Source organism: Rattus norvegicus, chromosome 4 (assembly GCF_021556685.1).
Source record: "Rattus norvegicus strain SHRSP/BbbUtx chromosome 4, alternate assembly SHRSP_T2T, whole genome shotgun sequence".
NCBI classification, from domain to species: domain Eukaryota; kingdom Metazoa; phylum Chordata; class Mammalia; order Rodentia; family Muridae; genus Rattus; species Rattus norvegicus.
Genome location: NC_141537.1, coordinates 6,625,995 through 6,652,809, shown reverse-complemented (window position 1 = coordinate 6,652,809; position 26,815 = coordinate 6,625,995). Strand labels below are relative to the sequence as shown.

The 26,815-nt window shown below is 41.3% G+C and overlaps 1 pseudogene; it reads left to right on the top strand.

Annotated features, from left to right (window-relative positions):
- The first annotated feature begins 4,995 nt into the window (after nucleotides 1-4,995).
- On the top strand, nucleotides 4,996-5,479 carry Rsl24d1-ps1 (ribosomal L24 domain containing 1, pseudogene 1; annotated as a pseudogene).
- Nucleotides 5,480-26,815: the final 21,336 nt, after the last annotated feature.

Sequence of the window (26,815 nt, the reverse complement as noted above, 5' to 3'; positions counted from 1 at the left end):
CCTCTGGGCACAGGGATCTAGGAGCAGTCAGGGGCAGGCCCCTTCCGGTATCTGCCTGAGCCTAGAGCTGAAAGCCAGTCACCAGGAGCACTGACACACCTAAGAGTAGGGGTAAGACCAATTTTTCTGCTCTAAGTGACCTGCCTGATGGCCCCAGGACACACAAACCCAGGAACGGTCTGGGACAGGACACTTCCAGTTGCTGCCTGTGTCCAGAGATGAACCTCTCTCACAGCTCTCTATACCCAAATCCCATTGGGGAGAAACCTGGAATCTCAGAAGTGCGAAAAATCCTGAGAGCTCAGGGGAGACCATGACTTCTGTTCACATTCCTGGCCAAAGAGGAACCTGCCTAGTGCCCTCTCTGTCCTCTAGGCACAGGAACCTAGGAGCAGTCAGGGACAGGAACTTCTGGTTTCTGCCTGAGCCCAGAGCTGAAAGCCAGTCATCAGGAGCACTGACACACCTGAAAGAAAAAGTAAGACCAACTCTTCTGCTCTGGAGGCTTCAGGACACAAACCCAGGAGCAGCTCTCTGTTCCCAGATCCAGATGAAAGAAAACAGTTCTAGAGGAGTGCTAACACACAGGCTTACAGAAGGGTCAAGTCACTGTCAGAGACAACAAGACAAGCTAACACCAGGGACAACCTGATGGCAAGAGGCAAGCACAGGAACCTAAGTAATAGAAACCAAGACTAGTTGGCATCATCAGAGCCCAGTTCTCCCACAAAAGCAAATACTGGATATCCAAACACACCAGAAAAGCAAGATTTTGATGATAGAGAACTTTAAGAAGGACATAAATAACTCCATTAAAGATATACAGGACAACACAGGTAAACAAGTAGAAAGTCTTGAAGAGGAAACACAGAAAAATCCATTTAAAAAATTACTGGAAAACACAACCAAACAGGTAAAGGAATTGAACAAAACCATCCAGGACTTAAAAATGGAAACATAAACAATAAAGAAAGCACAAAGGGAGACAACCCTAGAGACAGAAAACCTAGGAAAGAGATCAGGGGTCATAAACATAAGCATTACCAACAAAATACAAGAGATAGAAGAGAGAATCTCAGGAGCAGAAGATACCATAGAAAACATTGGCACAACCATCAACGACAATGTAAAATCAAAAAGCTCCTAACCGAAAACGTCCAGGAAATCCAGGACACAATGAGAAGATCAAACCTAAGGATAATAGGTATAGAGGAGAGCAAAGACTCCCAACTTAAAGGGCCAGTAAATATCTTCAACAAAATTATAGAAGAAAACTTCCTTAACCTAAAGAAAGAGATGCCCATAAACATACAAGAAGCCTACAGAACTCCAAAGAGATTGGACCAGAAAAGAAACTCTTCCTGTCACATAATAGTCAAAACACCAAATGCACAAAGCAAAGAAAGAATATTAAAAGCAGTAACAGAAAAAGGTCAAGTAACATTTAAAGGCAGACCTATCAGAATTACACCAGACTTCTCACCAGAGACTATGAAAGCCAGAAGAACCTGGACAAATGTCATACAGACCCTAAGAGAACACAAATGCCAGCCCAGGCTACTATACCCAGCAAAACTCTCAATTAGCTTAGATGGAGAAACCAAGATATTCCATGACAAAGCCAAATTTACACAATATCTTTCCACAAATCCAGTCCTACAAAGGATAGTAGATGGAAAACTCCAACACAAGGAGGAAAACTACACCCTGGAAAAAGCAAGAAAGTAATCTTCTTTCAATGAACCCAAAAGAAGAGAGACACACAAACATAATTCTACCTCTAACAACAAAAATAACAGGAAGCAACAATCATTATTCCTTAATATCTCTTAACATCAATGGACTCAATTCCCCCAATAAAAAGACATAGAATAACAGACTGGATATATAAAGAGGATCCAGCATTTGCCGCATACAAGAAACACACCTCAGTAACAATGACAGACACTACCTCAGACTAACAGGCTGGAAAACAATTTTCCAAGAAAATGGTTCCAAGAAAGAAGTTGGAGTAGCGATTCTAATATTGAATAAAATCAACTTTCAATGAAAAGTTATCACAAAAGATAAGGACACTTTATATTAATCAAAGGAAAAATTTACCAGGATGAACTCTCAATCCTAAATATCTATGCTCCAAATGCAAGGGCACCTGCATTCATAAAAGAAACCTTACTAAAGCTCAAATCACACATTAATAATAGTGGGAGATTTCAAAGCCCCACTCTCTTCAATGGACAGATCATGGAAACAGAAACTAAGCAGAAACATAGAGAAACTGACAGAAGTTATGAACCAAATGGATTTAACAGATACCTATAGAACATTTCATCCTAAAAAAAAAAAAAATACAACTTTCTTCTTACCACCTCATGGTACCTTCTCCAAAACTGACCATATAATCAGTCATAAAACAGGCCTTAACAGATACAAGAAAAGAGAAAGAATCCCATAATATCAGATCACCATGGACTAAGGCTGGTTGATCTTCAATAACAACAAAAACGACAGAAAGCCCACATATACATGGAAGCTGAACAATGCTCTACTCAGTGATAACTTGGTCAAGGAAGAAATAAAGAAGGAAATTAAAGACTTTTTAGAATTTAATGAAAATGAAGGTATAACATTCCCAAACTTATGGGACACAATGAAAGCAGTGCTAAGAGGAAAACTCAGAGCTCTGAGTGCCTCCAAAAAGAAACTGGAGAGAGCATACATTAGCAGCTTGACAGCACACCTAAAAGCACTAGAACAAAAAGAAGCAAACATACCCAAGAGGAGTAGAAGGCAGTAAATAGTCAAACGCAGGACTGAAATCAACAATGTATGAAACAAAGTAGAAACAAAATGGACTATACAAAGAATTAACAAAACTAGGAGCTGGTTCTTTGAGAAAATAAACAAGGGGTTGGGGATTTAGCTCAGTGGTAGAGCACTTGCCTAGCACGCGCAAGGCCCTGGGTTCGGTCCCCAGCTCTGGAAAAAAAAAAAAGAGAAAATAAACAAGATAAATAAACCTTTAGCCAGACTAACCAGAGGTCACAGAGAGTGTATCCAAATTAGCAAAATCAGAAATGAAAAGGGAGACGTAACAACAGAATCTGAGGAAATTCAAAAAAAATCATCAGATCCTACTTCAAAATCCTATATTCAACAAAACTGAAAATCTGAAGGAAATGGACAACTTTCTAGACAGATACCAGGTACTGAAGTTAAATCAGGATCAGATAAACCATCTAAACAACCCCATAACTCCTAAAGAAACAGAAGCAATTATTAAAAGTCTCCCAACCCAAATAAATAAATAAACAAACAAACAAACAAAAGCCCAGGTCCAGATGGGTTCAGTGCAGAATTCTATCAGACCTTCATAGAAGACCTCATACCAATACTGTCCAAACTATTCCACAAAATTGAAACAGATGGAGCACTACCGAATTTCTTCTATGAAGCCACAATTACTCTTATATCTAAACCACACAAAGACCCAACAAAGAAAGAGAACTTCAGACCAATTTCCCTTATGAATATCTACACAAAAATAAATACCCATTAAAATTCATACAAATTGAATCCAAGAACATTTCAAAACGATCATCCATCATCATCAAGTAGGCTTCATCCCAGGGATGCAGGGATGGTTCCATACATGGAAATACATCAATGTAATCCACTATGTAAACAAACTCAAAGAAAAGAACCACATGATCATTTCATTAGATGCTGAGAAAGCATTTGACAAAATTCAACACCCATTCATGGTAAAAGTCTTGGAAAGATCAGGAATTCAAGGCCCATACCTAAACAGAGTGAAAGCAATATACAGCACATCAGTAGCTAACATTAAACTAAATGGAGAGAAACTTGAAGCAATCCCACTAAAATCAGGGACTAGACAAGGCTGCCCACTCTCTCCCTACTTATTCAATATAGTTCTTGAAGTTCTAGCCAGAGCAATCAGACAACAAAAGGAGGTCAAGGGATACAAATTGGAAAGAAAGAGGTCAAAACATCACTATTGTAGATGATATGATAGTATACTTAAGTGACTACAAAAGTTCCATCAGAAAACTACTAAACCTGATAAGTGACTTCAGTAAAGTGGCTGGGTATAAAATTAACTCAAATAAATCAGTAGCCTTCCTCTACACAAAAGAGAAACAAGTCGAGAAAGAAATTAGGGAAATGATTCCCTTCACAATAGTCCCAAATAACATAAAATACCTCAGTGTGACTCTAACCAAGCAAGTGAAAGATCTGAATGACAAGAACTTCAAGTATCTGAAGAAAGAAATTAAAGAAGATCTCAGAAGATGGAAAGACCTCCCATGTTCATGGATTGGCAGGATTAATATAGTAAAAATGGAAATTTTGCCAAAAACAATCTACAGATTCAATGCAATCCCCATCAAAATTTCAACTCAATTCTTCATGGAGTTAGAAAGAGCAATTTGCAAATTCATTTGGAATAACAAAAAATCCAGGATAGAGAAAACTATTCTCAACAATAAAAGAACTTCTAGAGGAATCATCATCCCTGACCTCAAGCAGTATTACAGAGCAATAGTGATAAAAAACTGAATGGTATTGATACAGAGACAGGTAGCTAGATCAATGGAATAGAATTGAAGACCCAGAAATGATCCCACACACCTATGATCACTTGATCTTTGACAAAGGAGCTAAAACCATCTGAAAAAGGTAGCATTTTCAACAAATGGTTCTCGTTCAACTAGAGGTCAGCATGTAGAAGAATGCAAATCGACCAATTCTTATCTTCTTGTACAAAGCTCAAATCCAAGTGGATCAAGGAACTCCACACAAAACCAGATACACCCAAACTAATAAAACAAAATGTCGAGAAGATCCTGGAACACATGGGCACTAGGGAAATTCTCCTGAACAAAACACCAATGGTTTATGCTCTAAGATTGACAAATGGACTTCCTCTCAAGCTCCGCGTCTGGAAGGTGAGTCCCACACGGTGTCAATATGAGGATCGAGAAGTGTTATTTCTGCTCCAGGTCTACCCAGGCCATGGCATGATGTTCATCCACTACGATTGCAAGGTGTTCCGATTCTACAAATCCAAGTGTCATAAAAACTTCAAGAAGAAGAGGAACCCACGAAAGGTCAGGGGACTAAGGCCTTCCATAAAGCAGTAGGCAAAGAGCTCAAGTGGACAACTCATTTGAATTTGAAAAACATAGAAATGAGCCTGTGAAATACCAGCGAGACCTGTGGAATAAAACTATTGATGCAATGAAGAGAGTTGAGGAGATCAAACAGAAATTAGCCAAGCTAAATTCATAATGAACAGGTTGGAGAAAAACAGAGCTGCAGAAGGTTCAGGACATCAAAGAGGTCAAGCAGAACATCCATCTTATCCGGGCTCCTCTTGCAGGCAAAGGGAAGCAGGTGGAGGAAAATGGTGCAGCAGTTACAGGAGGATGTGGACATGGAGAACGCTTCCTGATCATGCTGCCTGCAACCAGCCCTGTGCACACTGGAGTCAAGCGGAGACTTTCGGGCCCTAAGTTACTGATTGGTTCCATAAGGTCCCTCAGACGAGGGTGATTCAACGTGCTTCCCCCTAAACATTGTAGCCTATAAAGCATCCCCTTGTGGGTGTTTGGTCTCAGCTCAGCACTCTGCTTCACTGTGCTATGCTCATGCAAACAGGACAGTTTGTGTGTAGATGAAGACATGAACTGTGGGCATAACATGGCTCAGCTGACCGTCTGCCAGTGTGAAATTTGACATGATGTAATATATTCCTTGCATTGTGATCGTCTGTTTGTTAGGGTTATTGAAATGGAGGTCACACAGGGACTGACTGTTCTCATGTCTACCTGAGTCTCTTTTGTTTTGGACTAGTATGCTTAGTAGAGTTGCATAATGGCAGGATACAATACAGTTGATTATGTTGGTCTGTCTGACCTGCCTTGGCCATTCTAATAGGCAGATGTGATGGTGGAGGAGGGCCAGGTTGATAAACTTTGCCTGAATGGCACCTTATTGTTTTTGCTTTGGAGAATGCTCAGTTCCAAGTTGTGATATCTGTCCCAAAAGATTCTCCTCTCCTTCCAGCCCAGCAGAGATCTAGAAACAGAAGAATCTTGGTGCCTTTCAAAGTTTAGTGTGCAGTTTTCTTTTCCTTCCTTTTTTTTTTTTTAAGACAAGATCTCTTTCTGTAGTCTGGCTGTCCTGAAACTCACTCTGTAGACCAGGCTGCCTTGGACTCACAGAGTTCCACCTGCCCTTTGCCTTCACAGTGCTGGGATTTGAGGCATGTGCCATCATATCCAGCATTTTTGATTATTTTTTTAAACCTCAAAAAAAACAACCAAAAAGAAACTCTGGCTTTTGGAAAGTAGAACTTTATGGATAGAATGCTAAGTATTATTTGTACATTTGTACATCAAATAAATATTTGATTATTTTTTTAAACCTCAAAAAAAAAAACAACCAAAAAGAAACTCTGGCTTTTGGAAAGTAGAACTTTATGGATAGAATGCTAAGTATTATTTGTACATAAATAAAGTCCTTTCTAAAGTAAAAAAAAAATTGACAAATGGAACCTCATAAAATTGCAAACTTTATAAGGCAAAGGACACTGTCATTAGGATAAAACAGCAACCAACAGTTTGGGAAAAGATCCTTACCAATCCTACATCTGATAGAGGGCTAATATCCAATCTATACAAAGAAATCATGAAGTTAGACTCCAGAGAACCAAATAATCCTATTTAAAAATGGGATACAGAGCTAAACAAAGAATTCTCAGCCTGAGGAATATCTAATGGCTGAGAAGCACCTAAAGAAATGTTCAACATCCTCAGTCATCAGGGAAATGTAAATCAAAACAACCCTAAGATTCCACCTCACACAAGTCCGAATTACTAAGATCAAAAACTTCAGTGATAACAGATGCTGGCGAGGATGTGGAGAAAGAGAAACACTCCTCCATTGTTGGTGGGATTGCAAGCTGATAAAACCAATCTGGAAATCTGTCTGGAGGCTCCTCAGAAAATTGGACATTGTACTACTTGAAAACCCAGCTATAGCATTCCTAGGTATATACCCGAATCATGCTCCAACATGTAACAAAGACACATGCTTCATTATGTTCTTAGCAGCCTTATTTATAATAGCCAGAAGCTGGAAAGAACCCAGATGCCCTTCAACAGAGGAATGGATACAGAAAATGTGATACATCTACACAATGGAGTACTACTCAGCTATCAAAAACAATGACTTTATGAAATTCATAGGCAAATGGTTGGAACTGGAAAATATCATCCTGAGTGAGGTAACCCAATCACAGAAAAACACACATGGTATGCACTCATTGATAAGTGGCTATTAGCCCAAACGCTTGAATTACCCTAGATGCACAGAACACATGAAACTCAAGAAGGATTATCAAAATGTGAATGCTTCACTCCTTCTTTAAAAAGGGAACAAGAATACTCTTGGCAGGGAATAGAGAGGCAAAGATTAAAACAGAGACAGAAGGAATACCCATTCAGAGCCTGCCCCACATGTGGCCTATACATATACAGCTACCCAATTAGACAAGATGGATGAAGCAAAGAAGTGCAGGCAGACAGGAGCCGGATATAAATCTCTCCTGAGAGACACAGCCAGAATACAGCAAATACATAGGCGAATGCCAGCAGCAAACCACTGAACTGAGAACAGGACCCCCATTGAAGGAATCAGAGAAAGAACTGGAAGAGCTTGAAGGGGCTCGAGACCCCATATGAACAACAATGCCAAGCAACCAGAGCTTCCAGGGACTAAGCCACTACCTAAAGACAATACATGGACTGACCCTGGACTCTGACCTCATAGGTAGCAATGAATATCCTAGTAAGATCACCAGTGGAAGGGGAAGCCCTTGGTACTGCTAAGACTGAAGCCCCAGTGAACATGATTGTTGGGGGGAGGGCGGCAATGGGGGGAGAATGGGGAGGGGAACACCCATAAAGAAGGGGAGGGAGAGAGGGTAGGGGGATGTTGGCCCGGAAACCGGGAAAGGGAATAACACTCGAAATGTAAATAAGAAATACTCAAGTTAATAAAAAATAAAATAAATAAATAAATAAATGACTTCATGAAATTCATAGGCAAATGGATGGAACTAGAAAATATCATTCTGAGTGAGGTAACCCAATCACACACACACACACACACACACACACACACACACACACACACGGTATGCACTCACTGATAAGTGGATATTAGTCCAAAAGCTCAAATTACCCAAGATATAATTCACAGACCACATGAAGCTCAAGAAGTAGGACAACCAAATTGCAGATGCTTCAGTCCTTCTTAAAAGGGAAATCAAAAATATTCATAGGAGGAAATATAGAGACAAAGTTTGGGACAGATACTAAAGGAATGGCCATTCAGAGCCACCTGGGGATCCAGCCAACCACCAAAACTAGATAATATTGATGAAGCCAAGAAGTGCATGCTGACAGGAGCCAGATATAGCTGTCTCCTGAGAGGCTCAGCCAGAGAGTGACAAATACCGAGGCGAATGCTAGTTATTGAACTGGGAACAGGGTCCCCATTGGAGGAGTTAGAAAGAGGATTGAAGGAGCTGAAGGGGTTTGCAACCCCATAAGAATAACAATACCAACCAACCAGAGCTCCCAGGGACTAAACCACTACCCAAAGAGTATACATGGACAGACCCATGGCTCCAGTTGCATATGTAGCAGAGGATGGCCTTGTTGGGCAGCAATGGAAGGAGAAGTCCTTGGTCCTGCCAAGGCTGAACTCCCCCACCCCAAGTGCAGGTGAATCTCAGGGTGGGGAGGAGTGAAGGGGGATGGTTGGGGAGGGGGAACACCCTTAGAGAAGAAGGGGGAGGGGTTACGGGATAGGGGGCTTATGGCCGGGAAACCAGGAAAGGGAATAACATTTGAAATGTAAATAAAAAATAACCGAGAGAGAGAGAGAGAGAGAGAGAGAGAGAGAGAGAGAGAGAGAAATTGCAGAAGCAGTAGAAATATGATTGTGTGACCTAATATATAAATCAAACGCACTCACTATACCTGTAGTAGCCAAATCCTCCAACCAGCAAAATGAAGCCTCAAACAGTAACCACAGTCCTTTAATAGCTTCACTATGGTGGCCCGTTGCTCTCTTGCAGTATAATCTGCCCTTCTTACCACTTTGCTTTGGAAAGAGTTCTTTGCTACTTTGGCAAATCTGTGTAAGAATTTATTTTAATTCTTTGGATGTGAGATAAAGGACCTGGAAGCACCTGGCCTAGACCACGGCCATCAATAACAGCAGAGCTGGATGCTCCCACGTGCATTCTCATCAGAATAATCAAGCACCCACTCTGGGAACAGGAATGAGAGGAATAGAGGCTGGCTGGGCCCCCAGTCCTGTACTGGTAGTCGCCGCACTCCACTGCATAAGTGTCTGTCTTAGTTAGGGTTGTGCTGCTGTGAGCAGACACCACAACCAAGGCAACTCTTATAAGGCTAACATTTAACTGGCTGGCTTTACAGGTTTGGAGGTTCAGTCCACTGTCACCATGGTAGCATCCAGACAGGCATGGTGTTGCCAGGAGAGGCTAAAATCTAGCAGATGATCTTCCTGAGATGGTTCCACCATGTTCTGTTAAAGTTAGTGACAGAATTGCTTCTCTAGGCAAGGCCAAGAATTTCATTTTTGGAAAGATTCCTGTCATTAATATGCTTTTCCTGCTTATGAGAGAACCGAGAAAAAAGAACATCCGAGGCATGACTCCCAGCATGGTTTAGGAGGAGCTGAGCGTTCTACATCTTCATCTGAAGGCTGCTAGGAGAAGACTGGTTTCCGGGCAGCTAGGTTAAGGGTCTTAAAATCCATGCCCACAATAACACACCTACTCCAACAAGGTCACACCTGCTCCAAATAGTGCCACTCCCTGGGCCAAACATATTCAGACCACCACAGTACCATATCGGGTAGCCCATCTGTCTAGTGATACACCAATGCCTACTCACAGAGGTTGTCAAGAGCACATGAGATCACTCTCCATGTCTGGGTACAAGGGAAAGTGTCAACAGATAGCTATTGCATTTGTCATCATAGGTGTCACTGTCTGAGTGAAGAAAGGAATCCTCTGAGGCAAGAATGTCTGCCCAAGCCATGCTCCCCACCCTTCATCAGCAGTCCCTGGAACCTGAGCACTTTGGCAATCTGGCCATCTGTATGCTCCTGCCCCCTCTGGGGAGTCCCTCTTGCTGAAGATTTCGGCTCTAGCCAGACTTCCTAAGACACAGGTTGCACTTCCCATCCATGAACCATCTCCTGCCAGTTAATTCATACTGGCACCATAGAACACACATTCAACAGAGCCCCAGGAGCACATTCTGGTTGCAAAATCCTAAGCAAGCTGCAAGAGGCTCTAAGAAGTCTGCTTTCCAATACTCCTAGTTCTCCCAACTAGAGGCCCACTTTCCTTGCCTTCAGCCAGTAACTAGATCCCTAGAGCTCCTGACTCAACTTTCAGACAATTATACCAGAAGACTCACCTCCTTCACAGCAACCGCTCACTGTTGTATGACCCTAAAAAGGGGCCATGGGAGTCTTCCCGAATCTCTAGTGGAAGGAATCTTTCTGTACAGAACAGCTACACAACGGCCTGCATGAGTAGAGCTGATGTGTTTCCTATTTGCATATTGTCCTAATTTGTTTTCTGTTGCTGTGATTAAAACCACAAACAACAGCAACTTATGGAGAAAATGGTTTACTTCATTTTACAGCTGACAGTCCCTCATGAAGGAAATCAGGGCATAAAGTCAAGGCAAGAACTGGGAGGGAGAGCTGAGGCTGTTACCTGTCAGCTCACTCCTCATGACTTGCTCTGCTTGCTTTCCATACAACGCAGTACCCACACTAATCGTTAATCAAGGAAATCCTCCACAGACTTGCCCACGGGTTAATCTAAAGGAGAAAATTAGTAATGGCTTGTCTTGATTAGAGTTACTTTTGCTGTGATGAAACACCACGGCCAAAACAACTTCAGGAAAGGGATTGTTTATACTTATACTTCCATGTCTCTACCATCAAAGAAATTCAGGTCAGGATCTCAAACAGGCCAGGACCCTGGAGGCAGGAGCCGATGCAGAGTCCACGGAGGGGAGCCATTTTCTCACTTAAGATTCCTTCCTCTCAGATGACCACAGCTGTGTCAAGATGCTATAAAACTAACCAATACACCACCACACTCGGGGGAGGGTGCTTAAAACTTTTGAGCTTTCATAGTTTTATGAGTGCCCTCCTTTCTCCTGGAAGAAACGTTTCAATGCATAATAGCTATAGAACAGTGTACATAATTGGGATTGCTGTTTTTTCTGTTATTTAATATTACTATATAATGTTCCTCTCTGTCTCTAATAATTTTCTTTGTTCTAAAGTCTACTTTATTGAGTATTAACCATGTTTTCTTTTAATGTTACATCAGACATACCTTTGCAAACTTTTTCTTCAAACCACCCATTTTGATAGCTGAAGTGAGTTCCTTCCATTGCATATGGCTGGCTCACGTTCTTTATATTAAGGCCCGTCCCCCAGCATAGCTGTAGCCAATTTGTTCCATGCATGCCAGCTATTTCATATTGTTGCTGTAATATGCCTGCCAGGCATTGACACAGAAAAGTAGGTTGACTCAGAGCAGGGACATGCTGACCGCATACCCTGTTATGTTCTGCATGTTATGAGATTTGTTAATCTTAAGGAATTCCACAACTATAAGCTTCCTGTAGGACCCATCAAATTAAAGGTCAATATGAGCTGTTATGTCTAAAATGACTTCAGTCAAGCCCAACCATGGAGCAGCACTTCCAGCACCTGCGGATGAGCTCATCATGGTTTTTGCAGTTTTAGCGTTTCTAAGCTGGCCCTGAGAAATGTCCAGTACACAGCTTTGAGCTCTTGCCCTGGTTGGTCAGTCTTGGGGTGTACATTTAATAAACCATTCCTGTCTGACTGAGATTAGTTGTTCATATGGTTTGTGAGGAGACTCCTGGACTCCAACATACTAAAGGTAAACAAAAGTTACTTTTACAATTGGAAATCCCTTTGTGAACTTTCCATAGTATTTTTTAGTCTGTTTCTTTCTGTGGCTTTGTTCAAGTTTACTCTAGCCTCTTCTTCTCTCCTTTAGATAATGTCAGATCTGATGTTTCCTGAAGCTGGTCTTCTTCCCAGCAGTCAATCTACCTTCTCTATAGATTCACTCCACTTCACTCTCCCTGAAGGTGACCTCATCCACCCAGCTTTCAGTTTTAATTACTTCAGTTTTCAGTTCTGAAATTTCCAATCGTTTTTTCTTTGTATTTTTCATTTACCTTCTGGGATTTTTAGTTCACTGGGTGAGGCATTTTTATCATAGCTATGTTAAAATTTTTGGTGGACATTTTCTACACTGTCTCCTCTGGTACCATGCAGCACACACTGGGCAGCTCTTGATGCCCTCATAGGATGGCTGCTGTGCCCTTCCTCTGGCCTTCGCTGATACTCCTTGGTTGGTTTTCCTGTGGAGCTTGATTTGAATGAACTAGTCTTTATTTAAAAGCTTACAGAAGTGTGGGGTATGGTGACACACACCTTAATTCCAGCACTTAGAGGCAGAGGCAGAGGCAGAGGCAGAGGCAGAGGCAGAGGCAGAGGCAGAGGCAGAGGCAGAGGCAGAGGCAGAGGCAGAGGCAGAGGCAGAGGCAGAGGCAGAGGCCAACAGATCTCTGTGAGTTCAAGGCCAGTATAGTTTACATAGTGAGTTCCAGAACAGCCAAAGCTACAAAGTGCAACTTGTCTCAAATATAAAATAAAAGCCTTTGGGGCTTTCTGTTTCCTGGTTATTTGGCTATAAAAAGGCATCTCTTTTTGTCTGGGCTGACTGAAGTGTCTAGATTTCTGCTTCTTTGGTTCCAACACTGAGATGCGTAAAGGGAGAGAAAAACCCAGTAAACTCAGCCTGTAGAGTCCTACACATAGGCGCATTTTGGTTTGGGTGTTTGTTTGTTTGTTTGTTTGTTTGTTTAGACAGGATTTTACTATATAGCTCTGATTAGCTTGGAACTCTCTACATAGACCAGACTAGACTCAAACGCAAGAGGTCTGCCTCCAGAGTACTGGGATTAAAAGCATGTGTGCCACCATGTCCAGTTCACAGGCATAAAGTCTAACTTTTGGTCATAGCTGCTTTTTTAAAGTTTTTATCATTTTGGCAATGTAACTTTGAAATGTTTTTAAAGTATAATTTAGACATTTTGAAAAGACTTTTTTATTTTTATTTTGTGTATGAATGACTATGGAAGTTAGAAGAGGGCACCAGATCCACTGGAACTGGGATTACAGATAATTTTAAGACACCGCGTGGATGCTGGGAACCCAACCTAGATCCTCTGCAAAAGTAGCAAGCGCTAACCACTGAACCACCTCCCCAACCTCAACATCTTAAAAAAGAGTTGTATGCAATGTTAAATCTTTGAGACAAAGTCTCACTGTATAACCCAGGCCAGCTTTGAACTCATGGTGATACTTCTGCATCTGTCTCCCAAGTTCTAGGATTACAGATACATGTTACTAGGATAACAGCTGTACTGGTTCTAACACATGTGTTCATACATGTGAGATCACCGATATAATCCAACATCAATCTACACTGCATACTAAGGTATGCTTCGCGATCTAGCAGCAACTTAAAACACATGAGCGATAACAGGCAGGCAATGCAAACCCTGCATCACAGCAGCCAAGGCACTGGGCATTGTCTATACTAGAATTCCTGAGGGTCTTGACATCTACTCACTGCAGAGACAGAGGTAACTGTTGTGGGTCAGATACCACAGTCAGCCTGACAAGAATAGATTTTTAATGTAAGCCAAGTTTAAACTTTGCAGCTGCTCCTGATGCTAGATGGCCAATGGTTTCATGGCTTCCTAGGCTTCTGTGACAGTTCTGTGTCCTCAGCTGAGGGAGCCTCTTGCTTGTTTCACTCTGGAAGTCAGATGACCAGATTGGATAAGAACTATTTTGGAACTTGTGGGTGCCTGGGGAACAGAAAAAGAGTCTTGCAAAAAACATTTAAACATGGAATTTGATATCACAAGGCTATCCTCATTCACTCTGACTTTCTTGGTGACATTCCGACAAAGGCAAAAACTGTATTAAGTTTTGAATCTGTATTATAACTTTGCAGTAGAAATTGTAAGAGTCTACCCTTAGATATTTTAAGGTCTGAGGTTTTGCATGCAGATATAAAATCACTAAAACACAAAATCACTAAACAGGCTGCAAAGTGCTGCAGTCGGGTACCAGCTGTTCTGTGATGTTCAACCAGATGCACATATTTACTTCCACCATAAATATATAGTCTAATGGAATAAGGATTTTGGGGGTACTATTCATTGAGAAGTGGTGTACTTACCTTGCTTTTCAAGATGGAATTCTGAAGGATACTCTACGAATATAAACATTGAAGACTTTTGCTCCAGGGCTGTAAGGGTTAAAATCTGATCCCATGGTTTGTGACCTAGTTAGCTTTCTATTGCTGTGATAAACACTAACCAAAAGTAATTTGGAGATGAAAGGGTTTATTTCAGCTTATAGTTCATAGTCCATCAAGAAGAGAATTCAGTAGAAATCAAGGTAGGAGCTGAAGCAGAAACCATGAAGAAACAAACACTCTTTATTAGCCTATTCTTCATGACTTGTTTAGTTAGTGTCTTATAAAACTTATGTCTGTCTGCACAGAGATAGCACTGCCCTCAGGGGGCTGGGTGTTCCCAGCACACACAGGGGGCGGGAGGGGGGGAGCATTCGTGTGTCTCTGTAGGCCAGAGGTCAATGGCATGTGTCTTCCTCAGTTGCTCTCTCCTTTGTTTTTTAAACATTTTTTCCTTCATTTGTATTTGATGAGTGTGTTTTGCCTCATGTATGTTTGTGCACTGTTTGTGCAGTGCCTGTGAAGGCCAAAAGGGCCACTGAATCTCCTGAGACTAGAATTACAACCAGCTGTGAGTCATCATGTCGATACTGGAATCAAACTGGGTCCTCTGGAAGCCTATGCTCGTAACTGTTGATTCATTTCTCTAGCCCCCACTTTATTATTTTTCACAAAATTCTTGGCATTTCTTATTTGCAGAGGTGGGGCAGGCATGTGCCATGCTCATGTGGGGGTCGGAGAACAACTTCAAGGACAGGTTCTCTTCTACCTGTGCTTCCCGGGTATAGTCAGGCAGTCAGACTCAGCTTTCCTTCTTGAATAGTTTCATTGGCCATCTCCATCTTGCTTCGGTTGCCATTTTAATGATTTGTTTTTTTTTAATATTTTTATTTATTCTTTGAGAATTTAAATACATGTGTATAATTTTGATCTTATCCAGCCCCACTCCTCCCATCCTGTTCCTCTTAGACCCCTGTCACCATGCCTCCTCCCAAGTTTATTAATTTCTTCCCCTCCTCCTTTTCCTTCCTCTCCTCCTCCTCCTCCCCCCTCCTCCTTCCCCTCCTCCTTCATTCCACTGAGTTTTCTCTAAGTTAAATTGTGAGTAACAGGGGCTGGAGAGATGGCTCAGAGGTTAAGAGCACTGTCTGCTCTTCCAGAGGTCCTGAGTTCAATTCCCAGCAACCACATGGTGGCTCACAACCATCTATAATCAGGTCTGGTGCCCTCTTCTGGCCTGCAAGCATAAATGCAGGCAGAAAGCTGTATGATGTAGACATAATAAATAAATAAATGTTAAAAAAAATGTGAGTAACATATTACTGAACCTGGAACTCATCTCACTTGGCTAGGCTGGCTAGTCACAGAGCCCAGTGATCCTCAGTGCTGGGAGTACAGCACATGCTGCTGCAGCCAACTTTTTATGTGAGTACTGAGGATCACACTAAGATCCCCATGCCAATGTGACAAACACTTTCCCACGTGAGCCATTCCCTCCGCCCCAGTATTTGATATTTTTAAGGCTGACACAGAGACGTTAAACTACCCAAGTTCTTTCTGTGCTAACTATTGTTGATACAAGGTGATACACAAGCACAAGGCATGAAAATGGAAAAGAAGCTACAGGAAAGAGGAGGCCAGTATGAGGTGAGAGGAACCATGGAGGTAATGAAGAGGAATGAAGGATAAATATACTCAAATTACTTTGTATACATACTGATTCTACATATATAAAATGGCAGGAGTATGTTATTCATTGCTATTTAGAAAATGTTGAAAATTCTGTCCTAATCCAAAGCTAAAATTTATTGCATGATATTTTAAACTTGGATCTACTTATTATTTTATACGTTTGAGTGTAGGTTTTTTGTTTTTTTTTTGTTTTTGTTTTTTTTTGTTTTTTTTGTTTTTTTTTTTTTTTTTTTTTTTTTTGCTGTTGTACATTCAGAAACCTCTTAACTTCCCAAATGTTTCCTAACACCCACATTTGGTTATGAATTCTAGTATAGACTTGCGACCCACAGTTTAGGAAACTCTGTGCTTGGTAATAGAAAAACACAGAGAAGCAAGGGAAAGTAAAGGAAAAATTAAAATGCTAACAGGAGGGGATGATGCATCCAAATCCCAGCAGAATCAGTTGCAACTTTTTACTGCTCAAATGGGTGAGGACTTGCCCACAGGGACTGCGCTGGGAACAAAGGTTTCTCAAGAACCTTAGTAATTGGGTGAGATTGAAAACTACAGTGAAAGCCATGGCATTAATAAAAAAGGGATCAGTGACACAGACAAATATATTTATAAGCCACTGACTCAAGTTGAGGTCTGCAATGACCCAGATGTATTACCATTTTGAACTTTATTTATGGGTCCATGTCCTAACATGATAAACAGTTGGCTTGTAAACTAAAGGCACTGAAAACTGCTACATATAACTCCAGCTGCTTTTTCTTCTATTCCCTATGTGAGAGATGACAGCAAGGCCACTGGTCCAAAATAACTCCTTACTCATCTAATGAATGGATGACTGTGTCAAAGGATGAGCAGCCTACAGCTAACTCTTTTTTTTTTTCTGATTTCTTTTTTTTCCCATCTTTATTAAATTTGATATTTATTATTTACATTTCAAATGTTATTCCCTTTCCTGGTTTCCAGGCCAACATCTCCCTAACCCCTATCTCTCCCCTTCTGTATGGGTGTTCCCCTCCCCAACCTCCTCCAATTACTGAGCTCCCCCCAACAATCCCGTTAACTGGGGGTTCAGTCTTGACAGGACCAAGGGCTTCCCTTTCCACTGGTACCCTTACTAGGCTATTCATTGCTACCTATGAGGTTGGAGCCCAGGGTCAGTCCATGTATAGTCTTTGGGTAGTGGCTTAGTCCCTGGGGCCTTAGTTCATATGGGGTCTCAAGCACCTTCAAGCTCTTTAGTCCTTTCCCTGATTCCATCAACGGGGGTCCTGTTCTCAGTTCAGTAGTTTGCTGCTGTCATTCGCCTATGTATTTGCTGTATTCTGGCTGTGTCTCTCAGGAGAGATCTACATCCGGTTCTTGTCAGCCTGCACTTCTTTGCTTCATCCGTCTTGTCCACTTTGGTGGCTGTACATGTATGGGCCACATGTGGGGCAGGCTCTGAATGGGTGTTCCTTCTGCCTCTGTTCTAAACTTTGCCACCCTATTCCCTCCCAAGGGTATTCTTGTTCCCCCTTTAAAGAAGGAGTGAAACATTGGCATTTTGGTATCTTTCTTGAGTTTCATGTGTTCTGTGCATCTAGGGTAATTCGAGCATTTGGGCTAATATCCGCTTATCAATGAGTGCATACCATGTGTGTTTTTCTGTGATTGGGTTACCTCACTCAGGATGATATTTTCCAGTTCCATCCACTTGCCTATGAATTTCATAAAGGCATTGTTTTTGATAGCTGAATAATATTCCATTGTGTAGATGTACCACATTTTCTGTATCCATTCCTCTGTTGAAGGGCATCTGGGTTCTTTCCAGCTTCTGGCTATTATAAATAAGGCTGCTATGAACATAGTGGAGCATGTGTCTTTGTTATATGTTGGGGCATCTTTTGGGTATATGCCCAAGAGAGGTGTAGCTGGGTCCTCCGGTAGTACAATATCCAATTTTCTGAGGAACCTCCAGACTGATTTCCAGAATAATTGTACCAGTCTGTAATCCCACCAACAATGGAGGAGTGTTCCTCTTTTTCCACATCCTGGGCAGCATCTGCTGTTGAGGGAGTTTTTTATCTTAGCCACTCTGACTGGTGCAGGTGAAATCTCAGGGTTGTTTTGATTTGCATTTCCCTTATGACTAAAGATGTTGAACATTTCTTTAGGTGCTTCTCAGCCATTCAGCATTCCTCAACTGTGAATTCTTTGTTTAGCACTGAACCCCATTTTTAATAGGGTTATTTGTCTCCCTGCACTTCAATTTCGGGAGGTCTTTGTATATTTTGGATATAAGCCCTCTATCAGTTGTAGGATTGGTAAAGATATTTTCCCAATCTGTTGGTTGCCATTTTGTCCTAACAACAGTGTCCTTGCCTTACAAAAGCTTTGTAGCTTTATGAGATCCCATTTGTCGATTCTTGATCTTAGAGCATAAGCTATTGGTGTTTTGTTCAGGAAATTTTCTCCAGTGCCCATGTGTTCCAGATTCTTCCCCACTTTTTCTTCTATCAGTTTGAGCGTATCTGGTTTGATGTGGAGGTCCTTGATCCACTTGGACTTAAGCTTTGTACAGGGTGATAAGCATGGATCGATTTGCATTCTTCTACATGTTGCTCTCCAGTTGAACCAGCACCATTTGTACATCTATCTTTTTTCCAGCTATCTTTTTTCCACTAGATGGTTTTGGCACCTTTGTCAAAAATCAAGTGACCATAGGTGTGTGGGTTCATTTCTGGGTCTTCAATTCTGTTCCATTGGTCTCTCTGTCTCTGTACCAATACCATGCAGTTTTTATCACTATTGCTCTGTAATACTGCTTGAGTTCAGGGATAGTGATTCCCCCAGAAGTTCTTTTATTGCTGAGGTTAATTTTAGCTATCCTGGGTTTGTTGTTATTCCGGATGAATTTGCAAATTGTTCTGTCTAACTCTCTGGAGAATTGTATTGGAATTTTGATGGGGATTGCATGGAATCTGTATATTTCTTTTTGTAAAATGGCCATTTTTACAATATTAATCCTGCCAATCCATGAACATGGGAGATCTTTCCATCTTCTGAGATCTTCTTCAATTTCTTTCTTCAGAGGCTTGAAGTTTTTATCAAGCAGATCTTTCACTTGCTTGGTGAAAGTCACACTGAGGTATTTTATATTATTTGGGACTATTATGAAGGGTGTCGTTTCCCAAAGGTCTTTCTCAGCTTGTTTCTCTTTTGTGTAAAGGAAGGTTACTGATTTAGTTGAGTTAATTTTATACCCAGCCACTTTGCTGAAAGTGTTTATCAGGTTTAGTAGTTCTCTGGTGGAACTTTTGGGATCACTTAAATATACTATCATATCATCTGCAAATAGCGATATTTTGACTTCTTCCTTTCCAATCTGTATCCTTTGATCTCCTTTTGTTGTCTGATTGCTCTGGCTAGGACTTCGAGAACTATATTGAATAAGTAGGGAGAGAGTGGGCAGCCTTGTCTAGTCCCTGATTTTAGTGGGATTGCTTCGAGTTTCTCTCCATTTAGTTTAATATTAGCTCCTGGTTTGCTGTATATGGCTTTTACTATGTTTAGGGATGGGCCTTGAATTCCTATTCTTTCCAGGACTTTTATCATGAAGGGGTGTTGAATTTTGTCAAATGCTTTCTCAGCATCTAATGAAATGATCATGTGGTCTTTATCATTCAGTTTGTTTATAGAGTGGATTACGTTGATGGTTTTCCATATATTAAACCATCCCTGAATAACGGATGAAGCCTACTTGATCATGATGGATGATTGTTTTGATGTGCTCTTGGATTCGGTTTGCCAGAATTTTATTGAGTATTTTTGCGTCGATATTCATAAGGGAAATTGGTCTGAAGTTCTCTTTCTTTGTTGGGTCTTTGTTTGATTTAGGTATAAGAGTAATTGTGACTTCATAGAAGGAATTCAGTAGCGCTCCATCTGTTTCAATTTTGTGGAATAGTTTGGATAGTATTGGTATGAGGTCTTCTATGAATGTCTGATAGTATTCTGCACTGAACCCATCTGGACCAGGGGTCTATTTGGTTGGGAGACTTTTAATGACTGCTTCTATTTCTTTAGGAATTATGGGGTTGTTTAACTGGTTTATCTGTTCCCAGTTTAACTTCGGTACCTTGTATCTGTCTAGGAAATTGTCCATTTCCTCCAGATTTTCAAGTTTTGTTGAATATTGGCTTTTGTAGTAGGATCTGATGATTTTTTGAATTTCCTCTGATTCTGTAGTTATGTCTCCCTTTTCATTTCTGATTTTGTTAATTGGGATACACTCTTTGTGTGTGTGTGGTTAAAGGTTTATTTGTCTTGTTGATTTTCTCCAAGAACCATCTCCTTGTTTTGTGGATTCTTTGTATAGTCCTTTTTGTTTCTACTTGGTTGATTTCAGCTCTGTGTTTGATTATTTCCTGCCTTCTACTCCTCCTGGGTGTATTTGCTTCTTTTTGTTCTAGAGCTTTTAGGTGTGCTGTCAAGCTGCTGACATATGCTCTCTTCTGTTTCTTTCTGCAGGCACTGAGCGCTATGAATTTTCCTCTTAGCACAGCTTTCAGTGTGTCCCATAAGTTTGGGTATGTTGTACCTTCATTTTCATTAAATTCTAAGAAGTCTTTAATTTCTTTTTTTATTTCTTCCTTAACCAGGTTATCATTGAGTAGAGCATTGTTCAACTTCCATGTATATGTGGGCGTTCTTCCCTTATTGTTATTGAAGACCAGCTTTAGGCCGTGGTGGTCTGATAGCACGCATGGGATTATTTCTATCTTTCTGTACCTGTTGGGGCCCATTTTTTGACCAATTATATGGTCAATTTTGGAGAAAGTACCATGAGGAGCTGAGAAGAATGTATAACCTTTTGCTTTAGGATAGAATGTTCTATAAATATCTGTTAAGTCCATTTGGTTCACGACTTCTCTTAGTCTATGTCTCTGTTTAATTTCTGTTTCCATGATCTGTCCAGTGATGAGAGTGGGGTGTTGAAATCTCCTACTATTATTGTGTGCGGTGCAATGTGTGCTTTGAGCTTTAGTAAGGTTTCTTTTATGTATGTAGGTGCCCTTGCATTTGGAGCATAGATATTTAGGATTGAGAGTTCATCTTGGTGGATTTTTCCTTTGATGAATATGAAGTGCCCTTTCTAACCTTTTTTGATGACTTTTAGTTGAAAATCGATTTTATTTGATATTAGAATGGCTACTCCAGCTTGCTTCTTCAGACTATTTGCTTGGAAAGTTGTTTTCCAGCCTTTTACCCTGAGGTAGTGTCTGTCTTTGTCTCTGAGGTGTGTTTCCTGTAGGCAGCAAAATGCTGGGTCCTCATTGAATATCCAGTTTGTTAATCTGTGTCTTTTTATTAAGGAATTGAGTCCATCGATGCTGACAGATATTAAGGAATAGTGATTGTTGCTTCCTGTTATCTTCGTATTTGGAGGTGAGATTATGTTTGTGTGCTTGTCTTCTCTTTGTTTTTTTGCAAAATGATTAGTTTCTTGCTTTTTCTAGGATATAGCTTGCCTCCTTGTATTGGGCTTTACCATTTATTATCCTTTGTAGGACTGGATTTGTAGAAAGATATTGTGTAAATTTGGTTTTGTCATGGAATATCTTGGTTTCTCCATCTATGTTAATCGAGAGTTTTTTTGGATACAGTAACCTAGGCTGGCATTTATGTTCTTTTAGGGTCTGTATGACATATGTCCAGGATCTTCTGGCTTTCATAGACTCTGGTGAGAAGTCTGGTGTGATTCTGATAGGTCTGCCTTTATATGTTATTTGACCTTTTTCCCTTACTGCTTCTAATATTTTTTCTTTGTTTTGTGCATTTGGTGTTTTGACTATTATGTGGCGGGGGGAGTTTCTTTTCTGGTCCAACCTATTTGGAGTTCTGTAGGCTTCTTGTATGTTTATGGGCATCTCTTTCTTTAGGTTAGGGAAGTTTTCTTCTATGATTTTGTTGAAGATATTATTGGTCCTTTGAGTTGGGAGTCTTCACTCTCTTTTATACCTATTATCCTTAGCTTTGATCTTCTCATTGAGTCCTGGGTTTCCTGTTTGTTTTGGACCAGTAGCTTTTTCCATTTTCCATTTTCTTTGACCGTTTTGTTGATGATTTCTATGAAATCTTCTGCTCCTCAGATTCTCTCTTCTATCTCTTGTATTTTGTTGGTGATGCTTGCATCTGCAGCTCCTTGTCTCTTCCTTTGATTTTCTATATCCAGGGCTGTCTCCCTTTGTGCTTTCTTTATTGCTTCTATTTCCATTTTTAATTCCTTCACCTGTTTGATTGTGTTTTCCTGGAATTCTTTCAGGGATTTTTGTGTTTCCTCTCTGTGGGCTTCTACTTGTTTACTTGTGCTTTCCTACACTTCTCTAAGGGAGTTCTTTATGTCTTTCTTAAAGTCCTCCATCATCATGATCAAATGTGATTTTAAATCTAGATCTTGCTTTTCTGGTGTGTTTGGATATTCAGTGTTTGCTTTGGTGGGAGAATTAGGCTCAGATGATGCCATGTAGTCTTGGTTTCTGTTGCTTGGGTTCCTGCACTTGCCTCTCACCATCAGGTTGTCTCTTGTGCTACCTTGTTCTGCTATTTCTGACAGTGGCTAGACTGTCCTATAGGCCTGTGTGTCAGGAGTGCTGTAGACCTGTTTTCCTGTTTTCTTTCAGTCAGTTATGGGGACAGAGTGTTCTGCTTTCAGGCGTGTAGTCGGTCCTGTCTACTGGTTTTCAGCTGTTCCTGTGTGCGTGTGTCCTGAGTCCACCAGGCAGGTCACTTGGAGCAGAAAATTTATTCTTACCTCTGGTCTCAGGCCTGAAGTCACTCCTCAGGGCTGGGTTCCAGCTCTCCATGAGAGCATCAACCAGAAGGGCCTGCTCCTCCTTCTCCAGTGTCCCTGTGCACATGGGGCCGGATGGCGCTAGGTGTTTTCCTCTAGAGTCAGAAATGTGGACAGAGAGTAGTCTCCTCTCGTTTCCCAGGCATGTCTGCCCCTCTGAAGGTCTAGCTCTCACTCCCACGGGACTTGCGTGCAGGGAGCTGTTTGACCGGGTCCCTTGAGATCCGGGTGCAGTCTAGACTGCAGGTCTCCTGCAGCTTGAGTGCCCCTATCTTCTTGTTCCCAGAGGCCCTATACAGTTTCCTCTTGGGCCAGGGATGTGGACAAAGGTAGGCAGTACTGGTGGTCTCTCCTGCCCTGCAGTCTCATGAGTGCCCACACGTCTGGGCAATCAGCTCTCTCTCCCACAGTGTTCAGGAGCTGTGGGCCAGGATCAGTGAGGTTCGGGTGCCAGCTAGACACCAGAAGTGTCTGGTCCCAGAGGAATTTTGCCTTTGTGTGTCCTGAGTCCAACAGTCAGGTCACTTGGAGCAGAAAATTTGGTCTTACCTCTGGTCTCAGGCCTGAAGTCACTCCTTAGGGATAAGTTTTAGCTCTCTGTGAGGGCAGCAACCAGAAGGGTCTGCCCCATCTTCTCCCGGGTCCCTGTGCATAGGGGGCCCAGATGGCACTAGGTGTTTTCCTGTAGAGTCAGAAATGTGGGCAGAGAGTAGTGTCCTCTGGCTTCTACAGCTAACTCTTCAGACATAGCAGTTCGGGCCTCTGCTGACAAACTGGGTGAGAGCACCAAAATTTCTACCACAAGGCCAGCAATGTCTCTATTTGAGGCCAATGTGACTACATTGTGCTTCCCAAGGCTTCTGGAGGGAAATTGAACCCTAAGCTTTCAGTTTCCACAATTAACTCCAAGAAGAAAAGACAGACAAGCCAGGAGCCTTGTATCCAGCCCCACTGCATGAAAGACCTTCCTTCCTTCTTTCCTTTCTCCTTCATTTCCTGTCTTAGTTGTGATTACTATTGTGTGATGAAACACCATAACCAAAAGTCAAGTTGAGGGGGTACCTCAGTTAGGGTTTCTATGGCTGTGAAGAGACAGCATAACCATGGTAACTCTTATAAAGGAAAACATTTAATTGGGGTGGCTTACACTTTAGAGGTCTAGTCTATTATCATCATGCCTGGGAGCTTGATACACACAGACAGACGAGGTGCTGGAGAAGGATCTGCAAGTTCTCAATCCTGATCAGCAGGCAGCAGGAAGAGAGAGTGACAAAATGCACCTCCTATCAATCCCCACTACTTCCAACAGTGCCACATCTACACAAAGTCGCACCTTCAATAATGCCACTCTGAATGAATCTATGGGGGACATTTTCATTTAAATCACCAAAAGGAGGAAAGAGTTTATTTCTCTCAGAGTTTCATATTATTGATAGCACTGAGAACAACAACCTTCAACTTTTTCCTTTCTAATTTGTATCCCCCTGACTTCTAGTTGTCTTATTTTTCTATTAGATCTCAAAGTACTATATTGAAGAGAAGGGGGGAGAATGGGCAGCCTTGTTTTGTCCCTGATTTTAGTGGAATTGCTTTATGTTTCTTTATGTTTTTCTCTAATTAATTTGATGTTGGCTATTGACTTGGTGTATATTGCTTTTGTTATGTTTAGATATATCTTGTATCCCTCATAAGGACTTTAAACATGAAGGTGCATTTATTTTGTCAAAGTCTTTTCAGCCTCGAATGAGATGATCATGTGATTTTTTTCCCCAGTTTGTTAATATGGTGGAATGTACTGATGGGTTTTCTTTTCTTTTCTTTTTTTTTTTTCTTTTCTTTTCTTTCCGGGGACCGAAACCCAGGGTCTTGCACTTGCTAGGCAAGCGCTCTATCACTGAGCTAAATTCTCAATCCCCTGATAGATTTTCTTATACTGAACCACCCCTGCATCCCTGGGATGAAGCCTACTTGATCATGATGGATGATGTTTAGAATGTGTTCTTTGATTCAGTTTGCAAGTATTTTAAGTATTTTTTTTGCATCAATGTTCATAAGAGAAACTGTTCTGAAATTCTTTCTTTGTTGTGTCTTTGTGTGGTTTAGGTAGTCAGGGGACTGTGGCCTCATTGAATGAATTTGACAATGTTTAGTTTGAGGAATTTTAGTATTAGTTCTTTGAAAGACTGGTAGAATTCTGCACTAAAACAATCTGGCTCAGGGCTTTTGGGGGATGGAAGACTTTTAAAGACTGCTTCTAGTTCCCAGGGCTTATAGGACTATTTAGGTAGTTGATCTGATCTTGAATTAACTTTAGAATGTGGTCTCTGTTTAGAATATCATTCATTACATTTAGATTTTTCAATTGTGTGGAGTACAGGCTTTTGAAGTAAGACCTACTGATTCTTTGCATTTCCTCAGTGCCCATTGTTATGTCTCCCTTTTCATCTCTGAGTATTGTCTCTTTGCCTTTAGTTAGTTTGGATAAGGGTTTGTCCATCTTGTTTATCTCCAAGAACCAGCTCTTGGTTGTTTTGATTCTTCTTATTGTTTCTAATGAATTGACTTCAGCCCTCAGTTTCATTATTTCCTACCCTAAAATCCTAGCTTCCTCTCCATGAGAGGAGGCCTTGCCTCTCCTGGGGAACTGCAGCATGGAATACATGGAGCTCTTGCTGTCCTCCATGGTAATGATGTCTCACTGATAACTACATTGACAGATTTCAGGTGTCTTGAAGTAGCCCACCATGTCAATGTTACCAGCAAGGTGCCATGAGAAATTAGTAACAGAAGTCTATCAGCCACCTAGGCTTGGGCTTCTGAATCATTATGTAAACAACTATAATGGGTTCGTGGATCACATAAATGCACACATGAAGACCACAGGACTTTGATGGGAGGTTTGTTCTCTCTACATTGAGGATCCCAAGGAAGGAACTCAGGTTTCTAGGCTTGGCAACAAGTACCTTTACCTACTGCTCCGTCTCATCAGCTGATCATTGCAACCAAGGCATTTCATAGGCTGTTTATCTGTATTTATGTTCTCCACATAGAACATAAATGTATATGAGTATTATTGATATTGGGCACATTCTTTCTGCCCCAAGAATGAATGTTAACATTAATGAAAACACATATTAACAAATGATTTCCATGGAGGACGCTGTGGGGAGGCTGGAGGTTAGAAATGGCCTAAAAGCCTTTATGGAAACTCTCCTTTTGTTGTAGGCTACATGTCAAATGTAATTGGGTCCTTTACTTCTTTTTTTCCCCTGTAACCCCTGGGGCTAGGATTGAACCTAGATAACTGTGCATGGAAAGCAAATACTCTACCACCAAGTTACATCCCAGGTCTGAAACTCCATTCAGCTTCTAAAACATTTATTTACAGGGCAGACTGGATGAAGACACTCAGTTGGCAATACGGCCATCTTGAGACTGATTCTTGCAATGGCTGACAGAATGTTTTCAAGACTGGGAGTCTTTAGCTATCTTTGAGGGAGAAAAAAGGCATCTCAGTCCACATTGTATACTAAGGACAGTTTAGTCTGGTAAGGGATGATATGAAACTATTGTCTCATGTCACATGTGCCACTAGAATAAGCTAGGATACCAAACAAACCCCACATGCTGAGGATCCACAGGTGAGTGAGGCATAGCCAAATCCAGGCTCCTTTCAGGTACTAAGATAGACAAGGTGACCCATCCAATGTAGTAGTAACTTGGTAGTATGGTCTAAACCCAGTCTCACCTAGTTTCCAGTGTATCTGTGGATGGCCGTCCTTGGGCCGTCAGGGTCAGTTCATAGAAACCAGGTGACCTATGGT